This window comes from Macrobrachium rosenbergii, unplaced genomic scaffold (genome assembly GCF_040412425.1).
Source record: "Macrobrachium rosenbergii isolate ZJJX-2024 unplaced genomic scaffold, ASM4041242v1 13908, whole genome shotgun sequence".
Classification (NCBI taxonomy): domain Eukaryota; kingdom Metazoa; phylum Arthropoda; class Malacostraca; order Decapoda; family Palaemonidae; genus Macrobrachium; species Macrobrachium rosenbergii.
Genome location: NW_027100725.1, coordinates 1,868,429 through 1,888,978, shown reverse-complemented (window position 1 = coordinate 1,888,978; position 20,550 = coordinate 1,868,429).

Sequence of the window (20,550 nt, the reverse complement as noted above, 5' to 3'; positions counted from 1 at the left end):
AACAACTGGAGGCAGTAGTTAGCTCATCCAGTTTGATCAAGGTGCAGATCAATAACAATTTCAGGAGAATTGGCCTTGCGACATGCGAACTGAGCTCCTGCTCCACAATGAGCCTCGACGCTGCTGTGGAATTACGCCTGGACAAGTACATGAAAGAACTGACGCCTTCCTCAGTCAAAGGCCAAATTTTCGGGGATTTGGCAGTCATAGGTGTCATAGAGAACGTGGAAGTGATTCTCGACAACAACATAGGAGTTGTCGTTGATTTCTACGTTCAAAATAGGTACATGTACCCCAACATTTCACTCGGCAGGGAAGTGCTTTGGCGTTATGGGTTCGTCCGCCAGTTTGATGCAGATGGATCCAAACTCTTCATCAAAAATGACGAGAATAAAACTGGGAACCTCAAATATCCTGGTCTTCCCCTGATGTTTAATGTCGACCTTGAGCCCTCAGGGGGTGAAGAGGCCATAGTCCACCTTAGGGAAGGAGAGAGGAACCTTGTGAGGTCTCAGTTCCTAAAAAGGAAGAAAAACGTCAATCATCTGCTACCAGAAATGGGGACAGTAGACTCTTTTCTTATAAGTACCAAAGATGGAACGACAGTCCCAGTGGAAATGTTTGTCACGGAGAGCATACCCCAAGGAGATGGGGACATATACTTAGGAACAAATTTCCTTAGTAAGGTCAGCGCTATAGTGGACTATAGTCAGAAATTTATGTATGTAAAGATTCAAGAGAAGCACTGGTACCGTTTCAATCTGGGTGAGTAACATTACCACATAAGACCTTGGATATATACATGAATAGCTGATGGCAACTTTGCTTCTGTCGTCGAAATTGAATTGCTGCCCACCTTTTGATGGTGGCCTGTCTCCTTAAGGAAATCAGTGGCTGTCAGGCCACTTAAGGTTGGGTATACCATTTCGAGGTACAGGCAACTTTGCCTCTGTTATCAACTGTCATCGACTGGACTGATGGGCACCTCCTCTCCAAGACTGGACTGATGGGCACCTCCTCTCCAACCCCTCTTCTGCCACATTATACCCTCGGGATGGGGTATCGATGCCGAATCACATATGCATGTTAGGCAACCACTGGCGCGGCGTAAGAACCCGTAAGTTTCATGCCTACTTCGTATGTGAATTGGATTGTGCATTGCATATTGGATCCCATTCTTGCATATACTCTAGTGGCAACCTCTGGCGCGGCGTAAGAACCCGTAAGTTTCATGCCTTTTATATGTGCAAAATATGGGTTATGCAGTGCATATTGGATCAAATTCTTGCATATACTCTAGTGGCAACCTCTGGCGCGGCGTAAAAACCCGTAAGTTCAATGCCTTTTATATATGCAAAATATTTGATCTCAGTGTGGCCCCTCAAATTCTTGCATATACTTTAGTGGCAACCTCTGGCGCGGTGTAAAAACCCGTAAGTTTAATGCCTTTTATATATGCAAAATATTTGATCTCAGTGTGGCCCCTCAAATTCTTGCATATACTTTAGTGGCAACCTCTGGCGCGGTGTAAAAACCCGTAAGTTCAATGCCTTTTATATATGCAAAATATTTGATACCAGTGTGGCAGGGGCACTAAGACAGCGAAGGGCTCACCGTCAGGAGTCTAAGGTATCTCAGCGTTGTGCAACTTGGAGATTGAAAGCTTCCTGTCCATAGCAGAGGAGTGATTGGATCGAGGATTTCATCAAGGAATCAGACGTTTCCAGCAGTGAGCAGAGAAATGGCTGTATTTTGGACTGTCAAGAAATCACCTGTTCTCTGTCAATTGCAGAGAAATGATCTGAAGGTTCTTCACTAACTTGCAGGATTCCATCTCTCTTGGCTAGCTGATGGAGCTGAGAATGGGGAAGGGTCCACCCCTGGCAAAAATAAACCCCCATTCAATGACTCCGTTGTGAGAGTGCTGAGGGTGAATTGTACGTCGCTAAGGCCCTATATCTCTCCATATATATATATCATATATATATATATATATATATATATATATATATATGCATTTACATATATGTACACACACACACACACATTATAGAAATTCTAAAAAATTACCGTCTAACCTATTAGTCTCTGATACTGAGTTAATCACATTGATATCAGGAATACAGGGAGTTCAGGTGTTTAGCACGCATCAGGTTGTGTTAAAAGAAAGTAATAGCATTATTTGTATTTAACTGATGTACATACATACATATATATATGCATCAGCCAGGAGAAAGGTGGAAGGAAATGACTTGAACCGAGTGCTTTCGCGTATTTCCACTTCTCATCAGGGTCCAGGTACAAGTGGTACCTGAACCCTGACGAGGTGTGGAAATACACGAAAGCACTTGGGTCAAGTCCTTTCCTTTCACCTTCTCTGCCTGATGCATATATGACTATCACACGTCTCCAGTGATTTGTTGCAATATGTATATATATATATATATATATATATATTGTGTGTGTGTGTGTGTGTGTGTATGTGCACCAGTTAAACACAAATAATGCTATAACTTTCTTTTAACACAACTGACATGTGCTAAACACCTGAACTTTCTCTATTCCTGATATTAGTGAGATTAACTCAGTATCAGAGACTAATAGGTCAGACGATAATTAAGAATAATTTTATCAGCAAGAATCTCAGAGATCCCTTGACCGCCAACAAGGCAACATATTCTTATATGTGACTTTAACTTGTATACATGTAGAATTTACAAGTCACTTTTTCCCACATACATATGCGATTGTAATGGCCACGGTGCCCTCTTCACTTCTCGAATTCTTCATGTTATTATGGGTACGCTTGTCACTACAAAGCTTCAGGAAATATAGAGAAGTTATGACGTCCGGTGGCGGGACACGAACCCGGGTTCCATAATCGCAATTAGGTCACGTCGTGGTCAGGTCGACAACGTGACCTAGTTGTGATTATGGGCTTTCAACCTCATAATCACAACTAGGTCGTTGTCGACCTGACCGACGTGACCTAATTGCGATTATGGAACCCGGGATCGTGTCCGCCACCGGACGTCTCTCTATATTTCCTGAGAGCTTTGTGTGGTGACAACATTACCTAACATGAGAAAATTCGAAGTGTTACAATCGCATGTATCTGTGAAAAAAGTGACTGTAAATTCTACATGTATACAAGTTAAAAAGTCATAGAAGCTGGTGCCTTGTTGTCGAAGATCTCTAACTGCTGATAAGTATTCTTAGTCATTGATATTAGTCTGATGCCAGTTAATCTCGCAATATCGGGAGATAAATAAAGGTGTTTAACATGTCGATTGTGTTAAAAGAAAGTTATAACGACCATTTATGTTTAACAGTCACTTTTAATACACACACACACACACACACACACACACATATATATACTAACTGCTATATATATATATATATATATATATATATATATATATATATATATATATATATATATATATATATATATATTGCAACAAGTACTGGAAGACATTGTGACCTGGCTCTGCCATCGAGCAGAGAAGATGAAGAAGGACTTGGCCAAGTGCTGTGTGTTTCCACACCTCGTCAGGGGTTCAGGCCACTATGCTATGGTTTGATGAAGAGTGAAATACGGCAGCTGGTCAATCATTTCACTCCGCACTACTCCTGGCTGATGCGCTATATGTGTGTGCTTATGCATCCGGTCAAATACAAACCAATGTATTACCTCTTTTGCCTGATACGTGCTCACCTATTTATTATCCAATATGGAATAACTCATTATCGAAGACAGCAAATTGAAATAATTTAAGGAACTATAATGTGTGACAATGTGTGTTTGTGTATATATGTAAATACATATATATATATATATATATATATGCTGTATACTTTATATATAACATATATGCTATAACAGGCCTTTAGCGATGCGGCTGTCTTCACCTGTTGTCTGCCAGCGGCGATCGTGAAATGAGGTTCGCCGAGTGAACCCGCTCCCCGATATAGCTCCGTCGGCTGGCAGAAGAAGATGGAATCTACGAAGTTGTGGCCTTCAGTCATTTCTCGCTGCAGTGATGTTCTTGTTGGTCAAAATGCAACCATTTCTTTCTTCTCGATTCGATGAAAATCACGTCCAATCGCTCCTGCTATGAACCGAAGGCTTTCAATCTCCACTGGCGCGAATACGCTGAACTCCTGACGACGAGCTTGCTAAACTGTCTGGTATACTGGTATCAGCTATTTTGCATATGAAAACCCCGGCTGGCGTTGCCACTAGCTATATGCAAGAATTTGAGAATACAAATATTTGCATATAAGGCATTAAACTTACGGTTTTACGGCGCCAGAAGCAGAACGCCCATAAATGTATGCAAGTGAAGCCTGAATCAGTATTTTGCATGTATAAGTGTTTTAAACCATAAATATTTGATCGACTGCATAACATGTTCACGTATAAGCGTATTTTCTGGGTTCATGCTGGTATACTAAATATATGCAGAATGGATCCAATATGCAATGCAATCATTGCATACGAAATGAGCATGGCTACAGTTCTTGCCGCGCCGATGTTGCCTGGCTGAAAGCGTGCTCAGCGTGTTAAAACATCGATACGGCCTCAGGTATAATGGCAGAGGTTGAGAAGGAGAACCAACGTCGGTCAGTCTTGGAGGAAGGAGGTGTCGGTATCGATAAGATGACAGTTGATAACGAAGGCAAAGTTGCTGTACCTCGAATGGCCTCACCCAACGCAGAAATAACACGAGCATTTGATTTCACTAGGCTGAGCCACTATCAGGTAGTTTCGATGACAGAGGCAAGTTGCCTCTATCTCGAAAATGTTGCAACAGCAAAAATGTTGACATACACTAATTTCACTGGAAGCGAGCCACCATCAACGTGGCCGACGACGAAGCTGAAGTTGGCATCGGCCTATTCATGCTATGTATCCCAGGTCTTTATGTGTTACTCGCAGACGTGCCCAGTATAACAGATAAATTTGACATAGTCCTTATAGCGACATACAAGGGGCTGTTCACAGCTGCTATGTCCCAGCTCTTTCTGAGGGTATGTCCGTGTTCTTCCGCTGAGACTGTCGTTCCATCTTTAGTGCTGCCGTCTGCTGGCTCCCCGATCAGTTTTCGCTGCACAGGCTGAGACCTCTACTCTTCTTCCACAGGTGAACATATTCACCCTGACTCAGATCGGCGTGCGGGGAAAGACCGAAGTATTTGAGTTCCCGATTTTATTCTCGTCATTTTTGATGAGAGACTGAATCCCATCTGCGCATCGGTTTCGCTGCTAACGCAAAGCGCTTCCACTGCCGAAATGTTCGAGAACCTGTTTTGACGTGAAAATCAGCGACAGCTCACATGTTGTTGATAGAAAATCGCTCGTTATCTATGACATATGACGCCGATCCCGAGTGACGGCTGGCGAAGGCGTCATTCTTTCTGTGCTGTCCGGGCGTGGTCCACGGCGGCGTCGGAGCTCATTGGCTCGGTTAGCTATTAAGCGGGCCGGTCTCCCTGAAATTGACCTGCGCAGCGACCAAGCTTCGGATGAGCACTCGGTTCTGAAGACAGATTTTGGTCTTCATCTTGATTGCAGGCTGTGAGTCACTTGTCGTTGCCATCGGCAAGCTTTTTGGGCGAAACGCTCATCCACTAAACAGTGATCCATATCTTTCAAGCGTCGTCGTCTTTTTAACAACGATGTCCTTTTGAACTGTTTTTCTTCCGTGGCTGTCTTTGCTCTGTTCGCTTTGCGACGATGTTTTCTCGGTCATTCTTAAATCAATGCTTTTCTTTAACACTGAAGAGTTCTTTCTTATCGCATTCTGTGTCGGGGTCCTTTGTTACATCACTTTCTCTTAACTGTTAAGCCCTCTTTGCAACCGTACGAAAAACCATTTTTCATTGTCAGATTTACTTCTTCTTCAACTGAAGTCCTTTTCCGCCGTAACTCCTTTTTCCTACACTGATAACATAAATTCGTGAAGAATCCTTTCTGCTCGGTAACCTACTCTTTCAGCAAAGAAACCCTTTTTGTCGTGATAGAAAGTTCTTCGGCATGCTGGGTTCTCTTTTGCTGACCTGCGTCTCGTGTCACGATTGAGAATCTTTTTCTCCGCGAACAACTCTCACTTACAAGCGCGTCTCACAGCACGCGCGTTCTCTTCGGCACATCGGCTGGCAGTCGCTCGCAATGGCGCACATCTTTTCTCCGGATTCGTCGCTTCGGCTACTCTGAAAAGAAGACTTTCGGTTTCATCGTCGGCCTCACGAAGGCATCATCTCAGCGACTGAACATTTCGTAGGTCGTCGACATCGTGTTCCGAAGATACAGCTCTATTTCATCGCTTTCCGTGATCTTCTTCTCTTTTCATCTGTCGCTTGCGTTCGAACCGCGCTCGTTAAAGTCTCTTGCAGAGGCTTCTTCTCCGTCGAGCTTTCCGTTCTTTGGCACCACTTTGAAATCTCTCGTTATTTTTCACTGCTGCTCACTAGCTGCGATGCCTGTGAACGGCACTGAAAATGTGCTCGAACCCTGAGGTTCTCGGCACTGACTAAATGTTCTGCAGTTCAGCCTGTGACGTTCAATCCTTCTGCGAATGCATTCAATACGCGAAGTGAGATGGAATAAATTTCCGGATCGGTAATGATTTTTTGCTTTTCTTTCTTTATTTCGATTTCGCCTTCATGCTCTGCCTTCCTCTGAAGAATCGAAACGTAATCCGTTAAATGGTAATTGAACGAATGCGAAACGCGTGCTAAGAAGAATAATCCTATTAGGCACTATGTTCGACACTTGCATAATTTTCTGTATTCATGACTGCTATTCAGGCGATACCTTGTTTGCGCTCTTCGGTAGCTGCTGTAACTCAGAAATGAACACGAAGCTTTTCATGTGCTCGAAAGAAAAGCTTCCACTATGAAAGTCTTCGACAACAGGCACAGAAGTCACTGTGGGATTAATCTTGCAGAGTGTACGTGGACTAGTCATGTCAGCCTAACAACTATTAAATTTTAACTCCGAACGATTCAGTCACTGCTGCTATAAGCTGAGATCTTCTGATGAAAATTTAAATATATATATATATATATATATATATATATATATATATATATATATATATATATATATATATATATGCACATGTAAATATGCACATATATACAGGTATACATATTTACATGCTTGTATAAAACGTACATACATATATATATACAGTATATATATACACATACTGTATATATATATATATGCATATATATATACATACTGTATATATATATATATATATATATATATATATATATACTATATATATACTAACATATATATGTATATATATATATATATATATATATACTATATACATGCTCACCTTGCTCTTTGCATACCTACAGCACTATAATACATGAATACAAAAGAAAGAGGAGAAGAAGAAGAAGAAGAAAGAAGAGAGAAGAAGAGAGAGAGAGAGAGAGAGAGAGAGAGAGGGCTGCTAATGCCTGCAAGGGATTGTGGGAGGGATAATATACAAAATACCCACATGAATATCTTTCATCTTAAATCTGAAATATATATATATATATATAATATATATATGTATATATATGTATGTATATATATATATGTAATGATGATAATATTCAATGTATATATATATATGTATATATATATATATATATATATATATATATATATATATATATATATATATATATATATATATATATATATATAACAATAATATATATATATATATATATATATATATATATATATATATGTATACTCTCTATCTCTCTATATATATATATATAAAACACCAAAGCATGTTGCAAAAACAATCCAGCTAACAGATGATTAGAAAAATACCTGAAAGATCCAACTAAACACCAAATAAGGAAAAACAAACAAGTAAAAAATGCGCCGAAGTTTCTTCGGCGCAATCGAGATTTCTAGACAGCCGCACAGCGCATGATGGAGCCTGGCTGAATCTCTCTTTAGGTGGTCTCGGTATAATGCTGTATGAGCCGCGGCCCATGAACTCTCAGCCGGCCGTGATGGCCTGTGTTGTTGCGCTGCCAGAAGCATGATTATGGCTAACTTTAACCTTAAATAAAATAAAAACTACTGAGGCTAGAGGGCTGCAATTTGGTATGTCATAAATAGACTTTATACTGCAGCCCTCTAGCATGGTAGTTCTTAAGATCTGAGGGCGGACGCTTAAACGACCGGACGAACAAAGCCGGCGTTCTTTAAAGGCAAAATACGTACGTGACTAGACTTTCTGGGTACAACCCCAGACCATTCAATTCATCTGACTAAGCTATAGCGTGTCGACCTAGCTAAATTTTGGTCTCAAACTTACTGCCTGTCACCTCACCTGCTCACCTCACCTGTTTGGTCTCTATTCGCTCTCATCTAGCTTTGCTCCCTACCTACCGCACATATGTGACCCTTGACCTTATATTCTTTGACTCTGAATCATACTTTGGTCTTATAAGTCGCGTGCAGTTGACACAACATCCTTTCAGCTAAAGTTGAAGCTAATTGAAAGCTCTGTCAGAAAAAATATATTTAACTTTTAAGTAAACCTGAATTAGACAGAAAGGTGATAACGTAAACACTTCGACTGACTGCGCTCTTTCAGTGCTGGTTGCGTGCATAACTACAGAAAATATCTTGCAAGTAGTTGAACTAACTGTGATCTTTGAATATGAATGTAAACGTGTGAAATGTAGAATTACTAATAAGAGCAATCGAGATGTGTAATACCAAATCGTTAATCAAATCAATAATTGTAACTGAAAAATGCTAAAAGCTGCGAATATAGCTTCCAGAAGGGCCTTAATAATTACACGATAACTTCCGGCGCTGATGGCTGATTTGATCTGAGTGAGCAGAATCCCCAAAACTGACCGGCCATTATGGTCACAACTTCATCCTTTCGCTTCCATTATGAACAAGTAAGGGTAAGCCCAATTTCTTCGGCTGTCATTTTCTGTAACCGCTATGCTGCTAATCAGGCCGCCGAAAATGGACCCCTGTCTTTCGGTGAACTCGTACTGTCTATATGGATATAAACTCGGCGTAATGTCTATCTTGTCATTGCCAGAATCACAGTATGGCAATTTAACAGCAAAATGAAACAAAAACTACTGAGCTGGCGGGCTGCATTTATTGTTATTTGAAGAATGATCAACAAACCGATTAACTATCTCAGTAGTTTGTGAATCTGAGAGGCGGACAGAAAAAGTGCGGAGAAGGACAAGCAGCTCAATGGTCCTTTACAGAAAACTAAAAAATGTTCATACAAAATTTTTGTCTTCATATGAAATACTCAATGACAGCTGTCAAAAAACCGCAAATTACTGAAATGAAAATATGAGAAGAAGAAATCACGAACTCCCATCACGCAGTGCCTGTAAACATTACTTAAAGGAAGGTTCTTCGCACGCCTGCAACCCCTTTCATTCCTTTTGCTGTACCTCCGTTCATATTCTCTTTCTTCCATCTTGCTGTCAACCTACTCTTAGCATTTGTTCCTTGTTGCTTCTTCTTATTTCTTCAGCTGCTTTGAAAACTTCCTCTCCTGTTACTGTTTAGCTAAACTTTTGCTGTCAATTTCCTTCAGCGCTGAATAACCGCATCGATCCCAGCTGATGTGCTGACACAAATTCAACTGTGCTGTTCATTCATTCATTCCGTCCAGCGTGGAGGAACCTCTGATCGACGAATTCCGTTAAGCTGAGAAAGACGAAGGAGATAATGCTTAATGTTTGAGAACGTATATGCTGTAAAGAATATGCGTATGTATATATGTATAACAACATATGTATATATATATATATATGTAATATATGTGTGTGCATATATATGAACCAACGAAAAATTGCAACAAACTAACCGTCACAACTTCCTCCCATCAAATATAACAACCAATTACAGAGGTAAAACAGTACAGTGTATTCAATATGAAAAAGGAACGATGATTCACTACTCGTCGATTTTGATCGCCCAGGGCAAACTAACTGCAAATCGTATCAAGAAGTCAAAAATCATTGTGTTAAATATAGCATCTGTTGACTATTGTCTCGCGACGTTGCTGAATGAATAAAGACATATAATGTTAACATCGGGCGCAATGAACTGACCTCATTCAGATCGAAGACAAATGCGCTAGATCGTTGAACTAACAATGAATCTGAATCAGAAGATGACAAGGCAAATGTTTTCATACATGTTTTACCTGCGACATAATAATTGATGGGTTTTTTCTTCGTGGGTGCACTTCCCGCGGATAACATTCGATATGCTTTGTACGACCAAACAATAGCTGTTCGAGAACAGATGACGAGAAAAGCCTCGGTGTGGTATCATTGCTGAATTATAAAAACGGAGAAGTAATTGTGCTGTATTTCGACAGCATTTCTTCTGAATTATGTAACGAACACAATGAAAGCTGTTTAGAAATTGGAGAAGTCAGGAAAATCAGTATCAATAATTATCTATCGATAAGTATATAGGCACTATTCTTGCAGAGAAGATTTTGAATGAATTATCTTTCTTCTCTATGGTCTAAGCACTGACAAGCCAGTGATGTCAGGTATTTTGTACCTCTATGTGGTATGACAGAATTGTTTCTTGCAACTCAACTGCTTTCACTGAAGTTTATCTTTTACATCGTGGCTTCTTTTACTACAAACTACTGCAGTGGAAGTATTTGTTAGAAATGTGGAAGGAAGCAGCGCTCTGCAAATATGTCTGTATTGTGCGACCAAAAAAGAAAATGCTATATATTCTGTGTTGAGAATATACTTAAAACTACTGCTGTCAAAAGAAAGTAAAACGAAATAATTGTTAGTGGAAAACTTCAAAAATTTGATGTAATAGATGAGCATATCCTCATCATTCACGAAGAAAATTTTAAAACTCCGTGTTACAAAACACTATAAGAAAACAAATAAACTAAAATAACATGAAACGGAAAAACATCGTTACATCTGCTGTTTGAAGAGGAACAATATGCGCGAGCTGCCTTCAATAAAATGAAAATCGAGGGTAATATTGTCGTAAGACAATGACACCTGCTGAAAAGATTGCACGCTGCTGCGTCTGCAAGTACAACTTGTCCCATGCAACGACCCACAACAAACTTCTTCTTCGTAGTCGATGCGATATTGATTGACTTTTCAAATTCGCTGTAAGAGTCGTGTATGCATTTTTGAAAAGGATCACCTGAGCTAATGTGTATCTATTTACTATTACCTTTTTGTTTTGTAGTTTAAACTAAATTCGCTATCGATACTGACTCATTGTTGCTGTCAGGTGCTGACAGATATCATTGTAAACCATTTTGAAGAATTGATCCTAGACCTAATTTTTAAATGCAAAAGTATTACCTATTCTTTAATGATGTTTCTTCACGATCGGCATACAATATTATTTGACATTAACAACGACAGAAGTACTCATTTAATCTTATTCTAAAAGTGATGATCACTCTTCATCAGAATAAGGTATCTCATGCATTTCTACAAGCTGTTTTATGAATTCAACCGTATTTTCCCTGCTTCCGGAGTGGATATGTGATCTGATGCTATAATACCTCTTGCACACAGTAATTGTAACGTGATGATGCGGCGACTAACTGGAGTGTCAGGTAGGTGTCATTTTCCCCAGGTAGCTTTCGAGAATAAGAGGTAAAAGCTTTTACTTGGTGCTGGCGTTTGAGAACATTAAAAAGCTCAGGATAATGCAGGAAGTTGAAGAGATTTTTGAGAAAGATGGAGGATGAAGCTTTCGGGGCGAAATCGAAAAAATAGGAGGAAAAATTTGAAAGAAGAAGGTTCAAAATAATCAAAACTAATTGTAAATGTTCATCTGATAATCTGTGAGACTGACTCTTTCTAAAACAGAGAAGTTTGATATGAAGTAAAAATAGAGAGGAAGAAGAAGAAAGAAAGAAGAAAGAGAGAAGAGGAGTGGCTATGTGGAAATATCAGTATTTTGATGCCTTCGGGGAAGAATAAAGCGTAGACGAGACTCCATACGGCTGAATAAATTAAGAAGGCATTCAAACATAATACAAAACACAAAAAGTAGGAAAGTAAGAACATAGAAAGAAGAAAGAAGAAGAAGAAAGAAGAAAGAAGAAAGAAGAAGAAGAGAAGAAGAAGAAAATTTTGTGGTCAGATTCACTTGGCAATTGAGCATAAATTAGGTATGAGAGAAGTCAATGGTGATTGCGACATAGATATCCTAATATTACAGTATTTTAGAAGATAATTTTCAAGAAATTATTGCTGATAATTACCATTGACACCCTAATAAAGGGGACTATTTTCGAAGCCTAGCAGCATTGAAGCCTCCACTTCCAATGCCAAGCTGTCCTGAAAAAGTTGCCGAATTTCTAAAAAAAAATGTGGGTTCTATTATTGTGTGTGTGTATTATTATTGTGTGTGTGTGTGTGTGTGTATTATTATTCGGAAGATGAACCCTATCCATATGGAACAAGCCCACTACAGGGCCACTGACTTGAAATTCAAGCTTCCAAAGAATATGGTGTTCATTTGAAAAAAGCAAAAGAAGAGATCAGTTATTAGAAAAGAAAAAAATATAAACCAAATTTCATTACTGATATTCATTGTAATCATGATTCCTTTTGAAAGTGTCGTGTGTCTTCAAGAGAATCTCTCTACATATGATGTTCTCCAGCTCGAATCTCAAGAGCAAGCTGTGACTGTGAGATACGAAGAGAAATAAACAGTCGGAGCGTACGAAAATATATTATCAGATCTACTGGTCACATGCTTAAGAATGAAATATAAAATTGAGGCCACAGGCCAAGCACTGGGACCTATGAGGTCATTCAGCGCTGAAAGGTATACAGAGTAAAAAGATCTGCAAGGCATGACAGGAAGAAAACCTCACAGCAGTTGTAAAAGCACCCTCTTTCTTCATTGGTGGGGTGGGTAGAGCTCTCGGCTAGCACGCTGTTGGCCCAGCGTTCGATTCCCCGACCGGCCAATGAAGAATTAGAGGAATTTATTTCTGGTGATAGAAATTCATTTCTCGTCATAATGTGGTTCGGATTCCACAATAAGCTGTAGGTCCCGTTGCTGGGTAACCAGTTGGTTCTTAGCCACGTAAAATATATCTAATCCTTCGGGCCAGCCCTAGGAGAGCTGTTAATCAGCTCAGTGGTCTGGTTAAACTAAGATATAATTAATTTTTGAAGAAGCACTCTGAAACAACTGTTAGCAGAGGGTTAAGGAGAGTAAGGTGGAAGATAGAGAACATGAACGGAGGTACAGTAAAAGGAATGAAAGGGGTTGCAGCAGCTAGGGGCCATGGAAGGGACGCTGCAAGGACCTTAGAAATGCCTGCAGACCAACATAACCTCACGCTATCCACCGCGTGGGGGCAGAAGTCAAGCCGACCAGACAAAGAGAGAGTCGATCTGAGAGCCAAATCCCAAAATGGTGAGGAAATCGAGAATTAAATTCGTTGGGGGTTGTAATTCAAATATATATCTGGATACAATTCAAAATAACGGGCAATGACAACTGCATTACGGTATCAAGTACTGCACCAATTTTCTGAATTTCCGTCCACGCTGCACTAAAAGCATGTCATAAACACGTCGGCGACTTATCGCACACACATCACAAACATGTTAAGTACGTGTCAGTGACTTGGTGGTGGTCTCAACCATTGCTTCATGCGGTTATCAATATCAGCCACATATTCGTTTCTTCACCGTCGTTGACTTGTATTTAACCTGTTGGTGATGTGTATGTGATAAGTTGCAAATGTGTTTATGACATGTTTTGACTGCAGTGCGGAACGCATCACTTGCAGATTAGCTACAAAGGAAATACAAAACGACTACGAGAGGACTTTTGAAATAAGAAATTAATGAAATTATTTACTGTACGCTAAAAGTATAAGAATACATCACACTAATAAATGTCACGTAAAATAAGAGAAACAACTTCTCCAACTCAGTGACCTCAAATTCCTGGACTTCATCCTCTCAAAGTCCTCAAGGACTCTTCAAGGTGAGCTAACGCATGTGCCGTTGAAGGATCTCAGTTCAACAGGAAATGGAACAGGAACTGTTTTGAAAGAGAAGGGTCCTTAAAATATCACAGATATGGAGAGAGAGAGAGAGAGAGAGAGAGAGAGAGAGAGAGAGAGAGGGGCGACACACCAAGGAACTAACTTATAGTTCAGGAATTAGGAGGACAAGTTCGAACCCTGCTATGAAGGGATCAGATCGGATGAAGGAGGATTTGATGTAATGTTTTGTTCACCGATTCATGTTAAGCTTTCTCTCTCTCTCTCTCTCTCTCTCCTGAATATTCAGCACGTCTTGTTTTACTTGTTAATTGCTTCGTATCATGAATGGAATGATAGAATGATGAATCAGAGTGATGAATACTAGGTAATGGCCCTAGTCCAAATGAGCGACCGACCCCACCTGAATCTGCCGAGTGCTGAGCAGCTTTCTGTAAAAGTCACAAGGTGGTCATTTCCCTGTTTTGACACAGTTGCCACTTTCCTGACTGTGTTGTTTGCTATACTTTTTTTAATTACAAAAGTTCTTTTATGACCGGGCATTTTGTAATTTTGGTATACGTTTACCACTGAAAACCTTGAATTCGAGTTGACGAAAGGAAATAAGTTAATTGTCAATCCATGAAAGGATCTCATTCGAATCTTACGAAGCAAAAATCTAGTCTCCCGCGCGCGCGCAAAGATGTCAATCCTAAGTTCTTGATTATGTGACTCGAGAGATTTAGGCCTCCAGACTGTCACGAAGGAAGGTTTAATCTTAATTTCCCCGGAGTCGTGACGTTCTCTCTCTCTCTCTCTCTCTCTCTCTCTCGGTATAATGTGGTTCGGATCCCACAATAAGCTGTAGGTTCCGTTGCTAGGTAACCAATTGGTTCTTAGCCACGTAAAATAAGTCTAATCCTTCGGGCCAGCCCTAGGAGAGCTGTTAATCAGCTCAGTGGTCTGGTTAAACTAAGATATACTTAACTTCTCTCTCTCTCTCTCTCTCTCTCTCTCTCTCTCTCTCTCTCTCTCTCTCTCCTGTACATAGGATGAAAGATGACCACAAATTTACCTCGAGTAGACACAGAATAAAGGCAGAAATAAATGATCAAAACGAAACGATATGGGTTTGGGTGATGCGTTTTCATGCATGAATACCATTGAATAAATACTCATAAATGAATTGCCTGAAGAAGTCTGAAAGATAGGAGGGTTCTACTGAACTGGAAGTATCTGGTTACCTGTCCCACCCACCACCTGACAGCTTTCTTTTGATTTATTTATATATTTAAGCCTTCAACCGTCACATACAAACCACACGAGACAATTACATAGTAGTCTGCTGCTGCAACCTTAGATAATCATGTGGTTGCAAAGTGGAAAACCATGAGATGATAGGAAATGATCTCTCTCTCTCTCTCTCTCTCTCTCTCTCTCTCTCTCTCTCTCTCTCTCTCTCTCTCTCTCTCTCTCTCTCAATACACACCCACTGCCCGTCTGCAGCCTTCATTAAAGTACTTTAAGAGAGAGAGAGAGAGAGAGAGAGAGAGAGAGAGAGAGAGAGAGAGAGAGAGAGAGAGAGAGAGAGAGAGAGCGTAACATCTAAACAAATAAACAATTCATAATTACTCTTGTCTCGACATCTTGTAACAAAAAAGTTAGTTTTGAAAACTAATCTGAGGGGGTAAAAAAATGAGGATAATATATTTCATGGATTATTGGACTTGAAAGGGTGATAGACAAGTGCTAAAGCAATCTGATTTCACATCAAACATCCTAAAAAAAAAAAAAAAAATACAAAAACAAAATCAAGAAATCAGGAACAGTGGGAATACTGGAATATCTTTTTTTCTATTGAATTCCATTCCATTTTCAACATTTGTCTTATTTACTTAGAAGGAAATTTCAAGCTGCTTTTCAACATGAGCAACAAGAACTGTTCACTGCAACTGTGACAATGCCACAACAGTTTCTTCCAAAGCCCACGCTGAGGAATAAAGCAATACAAATGGAGGCTATATTCATTACACAATTCCAGCCTAAAAAACAACTAGAAAAAAAATAGAATTGTTAAGAGCCTAATCCTCTGTGAAGAGAACCCAATTCTATTTCCCAAGGCAATAAAAACCTAGAACTCGCTCTCTTGAAAGCCGAGATAAACTTTCTAGAAACCTTTCTAAAACCTCATTCTGCCAAGATTCAAAAGACATTTGAAAGTTGGAATGAGGCTGCAAGTTTCGCTCGGGCGATGAAATGTGGCACATGATCTCCTCCTTTCCCCCGATTCATTTTCTAGACCTTCTGGACTTTTGCTTTTATGCAACTTTTCTTTTTTTTTTTTTTCTTTTTTTATGGAACTTTCTTTTTATGGAGGGATATTAGTGGAAGCAATTCGGTGGTTATAACGTGATGAAAGGTTTGCTGATGTCGTGATAAAAACAGCGTGGGTCTGCGCTGAGCGTGGGAGGATTCGCAGAGGAAACTCCATTTTTATGTTTTCATTAGAAATCATCTTCTATACTTTGCTTTACTTTTTTTTATTGTAAAGAAACTAAGGCTTTAATAGATTAGCGGAGGCTGCAGGGGAATATGAATATTAAAATAAATTCACGCTTGTAAACTGGAAACGGCAAGCATAAACTTTTCCAAAAAGCATAATTTTTCCAAAAATGAAACTGAAATCAGAGAGAGAGAGAGAGAGAGAGAGAGAGAGAGAGAGAGAGAGAGAGAGAGAGAGAGAGAGAAGAGAGAAACACACAGAGAAATTACATAACTGCAAAAATTTATAACTGCAAAAAAAGAGAAGAGAGAGAGAGAGAGAGAGAGAGAGAGAGAGAGAGAGAGAGACCTTAACAATTGAACACTTATGAATAAGAAGAAGAAGAAGAAGAGAGAGAGAAGAAGAGAGAAGAAGAGAGAGAGAGAAGAAGAGAGAGAGAGAGAGAGAGAGAGAGAGAGAGAAGAGAAATCTAAATACTTACACAATTCACAGTTACAAAAGACGAGAGAGAGAGAGAGAGAGAGAGAGAGAGAGAGAGAGAGAGAGAGAGAGAGAGAGAGAGAGAGAGAGAGAGAGATCTAAACTTTTTATGCTTCGTATCAACAGACCCCAACCTGAACAAAAAATATCAAAATCTGGACAAAAACAAAACAATGAAATGTTCCATGTTTGGTCAGATGCTCGCTAACTCATGAATGCTTAACAGGAATTCAGAATGAGCATAAAATGAAACCCAAGAACCAGTAATATTATTTTTGAGCTGAGGGAAATTAACCAAAAAAAAAAAATAAAAATAACAATAAAATGTATTAGTTATGACTTGATCAAGGAGACGCACTCATGTCAATTATGACAAGCCTGCCTAATTATTTTGTCATTATTGCAAAGTGAATCATTGAAAAAGCAAAATGCTTGGGGGAAGAGTAAATTAACAAAAATTGCAGAAATGCAATATGTTCTGGATATTCCTCAGCAAATATTCCAGTGTTTAAGTATATATATGTTCATGGCAAAAGTGAGCTGGAAGCTGAATTCAATATAAGCCAAGCAAGTTAAACCAAACATGTTTATGTTTTCTGTCTGATACCACTGAAACTACTACAAGATGAACAGGCCTCTAATGAAATTCATGTGGTACAATAATGTAGTAGATTATAGAAAAGGATAAACACGATAATATGGGAGTAGAATTTGGGAGTCTATAAATGTTCCGTATGTACTTACTAAAAGTGGACTTAGCTAACGTACAAAATATTATAAATCATTAATTATTTCTGATAACTAAATACTGTGTCCAATTAAGTTTCCATTTATAAACAACTTTATCAACTTAGCTTTCCCTTCGCAAAGCAAGCCTTGCCCAAAGGCAGCGGTCATTTCCCAATGGGAGTTAAGGTACCCACAAGGCCTTTCCCCACTCGAATGCACCAACAGACTCTTCCATGGAATTCCAGACACAATCCAGCAAATCCCGTTCTTCCATTCTAGGCCCATGTTCCAGGCGACAAAGGCTAGCCCTATAAGAGCTGAAAGTCAGCTCAGTGGTCTGGTTAAACTACTTTAATACTATTACTACTCCAGGCGACAGGGCGTGATGGAACCTGGATTCTGCCCTGATTCACGTGGGTGAACTATTTGGTGGTTAAAAAAAAAAAAATAGAGTTAGGATAGGTCAGGTATGTGATATATTGAATATAATTCATTAACGTTTTTACAATTATTTATTTCTTCAATTTCGATTGGAAATGAAATGATTTCATCACCAAAGCAATAATATTTTCTAAATTTTCATCCACTTAAATGATCTTGTTAACTCTATTATTTGAGATATTATCAAATTTAACTCGTGTCTTACTTCTTTCTTGAAATAACAAAAGACTGAAAGAAAGACTAATGACGACGAAATATGAATAAAAATAGTCAAAACAAAACAGACAATATCCGCATCAGCTTCACTTCACTAGACTCATAGCCTAAATGATATCAAGCTCAGCCTAATAACTGAATGGCAAGCGTTCAATCCCCGATCCAGGCAAGGAATGAATATATAAATATTTAATGCTCCATCTCTTAAAACAATTCCCAAAAACGATACAAAATCGTGTGGAAAATCCAGTACAAGTCCTTTCAGAAGACTCGCCCATTCCCGACCACAGCATAAATCGAGCAGCGATGAAGATCCAGTTATGATCGGGATGACAAAACATTCCAATGATGTTGCCATTGGCCTTCTGTCAACCGTTTCGTTCCGACGTCGTAGGGGATTCGTTTTACGCGTCTTAGGGGAGGGGGAGGGGGAGGAGGAGGAGGGGAGGAGGAGGAGGAGGAGGAGAGAAATGGAAGTGGAGCTTTAAAACCAACTGGTGGGCGATGTTGACATTTTAACCATTCCCGCTAATCATCATACCCGGCCGTTTGAAAGACGCTTCTCGTTATTCCGATGTTTATTGTTATTGTTTCTTCTTCTTGCAGCTTTAAATTTTGCTTTACAGTCAGTGTTTTTAAAGGTATCATCATCAGACGCTCGTATAACAAGATTTCTATCAGCCAAAACAGGTCTTAAAGCCACATATTCTCTACGCCTATAGACTTCAAAATCCCTAGACCGACCCAAGATGGCCGAGACTCTCCTTTGCTTTCAGGCCAACGGGACAGAGGCTAAATGAATACAGCTGATTCCTAAGCTCAAACAAAGTCCCTTTCAGCTTAAGAGGGATTTCCGGGGGACATTCCAAGGACGCATTCCAGTTCCCATTCCAGGGAAGGTCGCTTAGTCTGAGACGAAACTTCGACCAAAATTTTCATTGGGATAAAAATTCCCTAATTGTTCGTTAACTTTAAAGTCATTCGATGCGATAATAAAATATATTTTTGTGAGGATGTAAAGTGGATTTTATAAGCAATGCGAACAGTATTTAATTTAATTTAATAATAATAATAATAATAATAATAATAATAATAATAATAATAATAATAATAATAATAATAATAATAATAAAAAGAAATTTCGGTTAAATTAGAACTAAGATGCGCCAAGACAAAACATTATTGAATAAAATAAAAAGAAAAGTCTGTTCTGATTAAAGTACTTGAACATTATGAAGCAACCGACAGACACACAAACATAAAACACATTAAACAGTTTGGAGGGATGCCCATTAACATTAAACCGCAGCCCATCGCTACAACGGAGGAATGTTCCCTAAACACCCATTTACGTTCAGAATCCGAACCGGTTATATCTCTTGGGGTCCCTGTCACATAACAAGACAACATTCAAGTTACGCGAATAAGTACCACGACGTTCTTTGGTCTTCAAGGGAATAGAACGATGCTTTTACCTCGTTAATGGTCCTGGTTCCTTCGGTTGTTCAAGTTATGAAATGAAGCTTTTTGTCCAGAATCTGAGAGATATTTTGGTCACGACAACAAATTCTCTTTTGAAAAACATCATTACTTTTGTTCCATCAATAATAATTTTAAAGTCAATCATTACATTGAAAAAATATTGATGTTTGATGTCGTTTAGGTAATCCAGTGATTCCTCGGTAGTTAGGTCTCTGTTCTCTCTTTCTCCCAAAATGGAAGTAATGTTTTGTTTCCAGAAATTTTAGTAAACTTAGTTTTCCCCAGTTGAAATCTCCTGCCTAAAAATGCAACACCAAAACAATGGCAAGATTTATAACGTCATCAAAGGAAAAGGAAAGTAATGCCTTTGTGCAAAAAAAACAATGATAATTTTTATGATTTTCACTCCCACAATGTAAAAACTGGAAAAGATTATTGGCGGTGTGAACTTAGAAAATCATGCTCAGTGGATACATGAATCATATAGTAATAAATACGCCATACATAGTACAGTGATGCAAGAAGATACTCCAGGAATTGTGTATGTGTCAGCAGCCGAGCACAAACATCCAGCAGAAGCAGCGTTAGTAACAGCGAGAATCGCTGTAGCTGAAATGAAGGACGGACGAGTCAGAATAGGTTATTATTTTAA